Source organism: Carassius gibelio, chromosome B22 (genome assembly GCF_023724105.1).
Source record: "Carassius gibelio isolate Cgi1373 ecotype wild population from Czech Republic chromosome B22, carGib1.2-hapl.c, whole genome shotgun sequence".
Taxonomy (NCBI): domain Eukaryota; kingdom Metazoa; phylum Chordata; class Actinopteri; order Cypriniformes; family Cyprinidae; genus Carassius; species Carassius gibelio.
This window is the reverse complement of record NC_068417.1, coordinates 47,398,747-47,403,746: the sequence shown is the minus strand read 5'-3', so window position 1 is coordinate 47,403,746 and position 5,000 is coordinate 47,398,747. Positions and strand designations below refer to the sequence as shown.

At 39.9% G+C, this 5,000-nt stretch overlaps 7 non-coding genes and 1 pseudogene across 7 annotated transcripts; all 8 read right to left on the bottom strand.

The window, feature by feature from the left end:
- Window positions 1-324: 324 nt before the first annotated feature.
- On the bottom strand, window positions 325-443 carry LOC127994421 (5S ribosomal RNA). Its single transcript, XR_008167409.1, has one exon. It is a non-coding gene; the product is annotated as a 5S ribosomal RNA (ribosomal RNA).
- Window positions 444-953: 510 nt separating this feature from the next.
- On the bottom strand, window positions 954-1,072 carry LOC128008779 (5S ribosomal RNA). Its single transcript, XR_008180508.1, has one exon. It is a non-coding gene; the product is annotated as a 5S ribosomal RNA (ribosomal RNA).
- Window positions 1,073-1,586: 514 nt separating this feature from the next.
- On the bottom strand, window positions 1,587-1,705 carry LOC128008778 (5S ribosomal RNA). The gene has a single exon (XR_008180507.1). It is a non-coding gene; the product is annotated as a 5S ribosomal RNA (ribosomal RNA).
- A 221-nt stretch (window positions 1,706-1,926) lies between these two features.
- On the bottom strand, window positions 1,927-2,045 carry LOC128008776 (5S ribosomal RNA). Its single transcript, XR_008180505.1, has one exon. It is a non-coding gene; the product is annotated as a 5S ribosomal RNA (ribosomal RNA).
- Window positions 2,046-2,554: 509 nt separating this feature from the next.
- LOC127995594 (5S ribosomal RNA) lies at window positions 2,555-2,673 on the bottom strand. Its single transcript, XR_008168535.1, has one exon. It is a non-coding gene; the product is annotated as a 5S ribosomal RNA (ribosomal RNA).
- Window positions 2,674-3,322: 649 nt separating this feature from the next.
- On the bottom strand, window positions 3,323-3,441 carry LOC128008225 (5S ribosomal RNA). The gene has a single exon (XR_008179963.1). It is a non-coding gene; the product is annotated as a 5S ribosomal RNA (ribosomal RNA).
- A 381-nt stretch (window positions 3,442-3,822) lies between these two features.
- LOC127994420 (5S ribosomal RNA) lies at window positions 3,823-3,941 on the bottom strand. Its single transcript, XR_008167408.1, has one exon. It is a non-coding gene; the product is annotated as a 5S ribosomal RNA (ribosomal RNA).
- A 510-nt stretch (window positions 3,942-4,451) lies between these two features.
- On the bottom strand, window positions 4,452-4,560 carry LOC128006357 (uncharacterized; annotated as a pseudogene).
- Window positions 4,561-5,000: the final 440 nt, after the last annotated feature.

Here is a 5,000-nt window from a genome sequence, read left to right as displayed (position 1 = left end):
ATTATATAAGTAGGAAAGAAAACCCAAAAGCTTAAAGCACCTGGTATTCCTAGGCAGTCTCTCATCAAAGTGCTAACCATACCTAAACCTGCTAAGATTCAGAGATCGAACATTGACTCTTTTTTTTTTTTTTTTTTTTTTTTTTTTTAATGAAAGATTATTATATAATTCGTGAAATTTTCCAAAGAGATTAAAGCACCTGGTATTCCCAGGCAGTCTCTCATCAAAGTGCTAACCAGACCTAAACCTGCTAAGATTCAGAGATCGGGCATTGACTCTATTTGTTGGCAAAATTATTATATACTAAGTGAAAAATGTCCAAAAAGCTTACAGTACCTGGTATTCCCAGGCGGTCTCCCATCCAAGTACTAACCAGGCCCAAACCTGCTTAGCTTCCGAGATCAGATGAGATCGGGCATAGCCAGGTTGGTATGGCCGTAAGCGAAGACTGCTGCAAAGAGAGGGCTATTTAAAGACCAGCCAATCTAATCGCCAGTACATTATATAAGTAGGAAAGAAAACCCAAAAGCTTAAAGCACCTGGTATTCCTAGGCAGTCTCTCATCAAAGTGCTAACCATACCTAAACCTGCTAAGATTCAGAGATCGGGCATTGACTCTTTTTTTTTTTTTTTTTTTTTAAATGAAAGATTATTATATAATTCGTGAAATTTTCCAAAGAGATTAAAGCACCTGGTATTCCCAGGCAGTCTCTCATCAAAGTGCTAACCAGACCTAAACCTGCTAAGATTCAGAGATCGGGCATTGACTCTATTTTTTGGCAAAATTATTATATACTAAGTGAAAAATGTCCAAAAAGCTTACAGCACCTGGTATTCCCAGGCAGTCTCCCATCCATGTACTAACCAGGCCCAAACTTGTTAATATTCAGAGATCGGGCATTGACTCTATTTTTTGGCAAAATTATTATATACTAAGTGAAAAATGTCCAAAAAGCTTACAGCACCTGGTATTCCCAGGCGGTCTCCCATCCAAGTACTAACCAGGCCCAAACCTGCTTAGCTTCCGAGATCAGACGAGATCGGGCATAGCCAGGTTGGTATGGCCGTAAGCGAAGACAGCAGCAAAGAGAGGGCTATTTAAAGACCAGCCAATCTAATCGCCAGTACATTATATAAGTAGGAAAGAAAACCCAAAAGCTTAAAGCACCTGGTATTCCTAGGCAGTCTCTCATCAAAGTGCTAACCATACCTAAACCTGCTAAGATTCAGAGATCGGGCATTGACTCTTTTTTTTTTTTTTTTTTTTTTTTTAAATGAAAGATTATTATATAATTCGTGAAATTTTCCAAAGAGATTAAAGCACCTGGTATTCGCAGGCAGTCTCTCATCAAAGTGCTAACCAGACCTAAACCTGCTAAGATTCAGAGATCGGGCATTGACTCTATTTTTTGGCAAAATTATTATATACTAAGTGAAAAATGTCCAAAAAGCTTACAGCACCTGGTATTCCCAGGCAGTCTCCCATCCATGTACTAACCAGGCCCAAACCTGTTAATATTCAGAGATCGGGCATTGACTCTATTTTTTGGCAAAATTATTATATACTAAGTGAAAAATGTCCAAAAAGCTTACAGCACCTGGTATTCCCAGGCGGTCTCCCATCCAAGTACTAACCAGGCCCAAACCTGCTTAGCTTCCGAGATCAGACGAGATCGGGCATAGCCAGGTTGGTATGGCCGTAAGCGAAGACAGCAGCAAAGAGAGGGCTATTTAAAGACCAGCCAATCTAATCGCCAGTACATTATATAAGTAGGAAAGAAAACCCAAAAGCTTACAGCACCTGGTATTCCCAGGCAGTCTCCCATCCATGTACTAACCAGGCCCAAACTTGTTAATATTCAGAGATCGGGCATTGACTCTATTTTTTGGCAAAATTATTATATACTAAGTGAAAAATGTCCAAAAAGCTTACAGCACCTGGTATTCCCAGGCGGTCTCCCATCCAAGTACTAACCAGGCCCAAACCTGCTTAGCTTCCGAGATCAGACGAGATCGGGCATAGCCAGGTTGGTATGGCCGTAAGCGAAGACAGCAGCAAAGAGAGGGCTATTTAAAGACCAGCCAATCTAATCGCCAGTACATTATATAAGTAGGAAAGAAAACCCAAAAGCTTAAAGCACCTGGTATTCCTAGGCAGTCTCTCATCAAAGTGCTAACCATACCTAAACCTGCTAAGATTCAGAGATCGGGCATTGACTCTTTTTTTTTTTTTTTTTTTTAAATGAAAGATTATTATATAATTCGTGAAATTTTCCAAAGAGATTAAAGCACCTGGTATTCCCAGGCAGTCTCTCATCAAAGTGCTAACCAGACCTAAACCTGCTAAGATTCAGAGATCAGGCATTGACTCTATTTTTTGGCAAAATTATTATATACTAAGTGAAAAATGTCCAAAAAGCTTACAGCACCTGGTATTCCCAGGCAGTCTCCCATCCATGTACTAACCAGGCCCAAACTTGTTAATATTCAGAGATCGGGCATTGACTCTATTTTTTGGCAAAATTATTATATACTAAGTGAAAAATGTCCAAAAAGCTTACAGCACCTGGTATTCCCAGGCGGTCTCCCATCCAAGTACTAACCAGGCCCAAACCTGCTTAGCTCCCGAGATCAGACGAGATCGGGCATAGCCAGGTTGGTATGGCCGTAAGCGAAGACAGCAGCAAAGAGAGGGCTATTTAAAGACCAGCCAATCTAATCGCCAGTACATTATATAAGTAGGAAAGAAAACCCAAAAGCTTAAAGCACCTGGTATTCCTAGGCAGTCTCTCATCAAAGTGCTAACCATACCTAAACCTGCTAAGATTCAGAGATCGGGCATTGACTCTTTTTTTTTTTTTTTTTTTTTTTAAATGAAAGATTATTATATAATTCGTGAAATTTTCCAAAGAGATTAAAGCACCTGGTATTCCCAGGCAGTCTCTCATCAAAGTGCTAACCAGACCTAAACCTGCTAAGATTCAGAGATCGGGCATTGACTCTATTTTTTGGCAAAATTATTATATACTAAGTGAAAAATGTCCAAAAAGCTTACAGCACCTGGTATTCCCAGGCAGTCTCTCATCAAAGTGCTAACCAGACCTAAACCTGCTAAGATTCAGAGATCGGGCATTGACTCTATTTTTTGGCAAAATTATTATATACTAAGTGAAAAATGTCCAAAAAGCTTACAGCACCTGGTATTCCCAGGCAGTCTCCCATCCATGTACTAACCAGGCCCAAACCTGCTAATATTCAGAGATCGGGCATTGACTCTATTTTTTGGCAAAATTATTATATACTAAGTGAAAAATGTCCAAAAAGCTTACAGCACCTGGTATTCCCAGGCGGTCTCCCATCCAAGTACTAACCAGGCCCAAACCTGCTTAGCTTCCGAGATCAGATGAGATCGGGCATAGCCAGGTTGGTATGGCCGTAAGCGAAGACAGCAGCAAAGAGAGGGCTATTTAAAGACCAGCCAATCTAATCGCCAGTACATTATATAAGTAGGAAAGAAAACCCAAAAGCTTAAAGCACCTGGTATTCCTAGGCAGTCTCTCATCAAAGTGCTAACCATACCTAAACCTGCTAAGATTCAGAGATCGAACATTGACTCTTTTTTTTTTTTTTTTTTTTTTTTTTTTTTAATGAAAGATTATTATATAATTCGTGAAATTTTCCAAAGAGATTAAAGCACCTGGTATTCCCAGGCAGTCTCTCATCAAAGTGCTAACCAGACCTAAACCTGCTAAGATTCAGAGATCGGGCATTGACTCTATTTGTTGGCAAAATTATTATATACTAAGTGAAAAATGTCCAAAAAGCTTACAGTACCTGGTATTCCCAGGCGGTCTCCCATCCAAGTACTAACCAGGCCCAAACCTGCTTAGCTTCCGAGATCAGATGAGATCGGGCATAGCCAGGTTGGTATGGCCGTAAGCGAAGACTGCTGCAAAGAGAGGGCTATTTAAAGACCAGCCAATCTAATCGCCAGTACATTATATAAGTAGGAAAGAAAACCCAAAAGCTTAAAGCACCTGGTATTCCTAGGCAGTCTCTCATCAAAGTGCTAACCATACCTAAACCTGCTAAGATTCAGAGATCGGGCATTGACTCTTTTTTTTTTTTTTTTTTTTTAAATGAAAGATTATTATATAATTCGTGAAATTTTCCAAAGAGATTAAAGCACCTGGTATTCCCAGGCAGTCTCTCATCAAAGTGCTAACCAGACCTAAACCTGCTAAGATTCAGAGATCGGGCATTGACTCTATTTTTTGGCAAAATTATTATATACTAAGTGAAAAATGTCCAAAAAGCTTACAGCACCTGGTATTCCCAGGCAGTCTCCCATCCATGTACTAACCAGGCCCAAACTTGTTAATATTCAGAGATCGGGCATTGACTCTATTTTTTGGCAAAATTATTATATACTAAGTGAAAAATGTCCAAAAAGCTTACAGCACCTGGTATTCCCAGGCGGTCTCCCATCCAAGTACTAACCAGGCCCAAACCTGCTTAGCTTCCGAGATCGGGCATAGCCAGGTTGGTATGGCCGTAAGCGAAGACAGCAGCAAAGAGAGGGCTATTTAAAGACCAGCCAATCTAATCGCCAGTACATTATATAAGTAGGAAAGAAAACCCAAAAGCTTAAAGCACCTGGTATTCCTAGGCAGTCTCTCATCAAAGTGCTAACCATACCTAAACCTGCTAAGATTCAGAGATCGGGCATTGACTCTTTTTTTTTTTTTTTTTTTTTAAATGAAAGATTATTATATAATTCGTGAAATTTTCCAAAGAGATTAAAGCACCTGGTATTCCCAGGCAGTCTCTCATCAAAGTGCTAACCAGACCTAAACCTGCTAAGATTCAGAGATCGGGCATTGACTCTATTTTTTGGCAAAATTATTATATACTAAGTGAAAAATGTCCAAAAAGCTTACAGCACCTGGTATTCCCAGGCAGTCTCCCATCCATGTACTAACCAGGCCCAAACCTGTTAA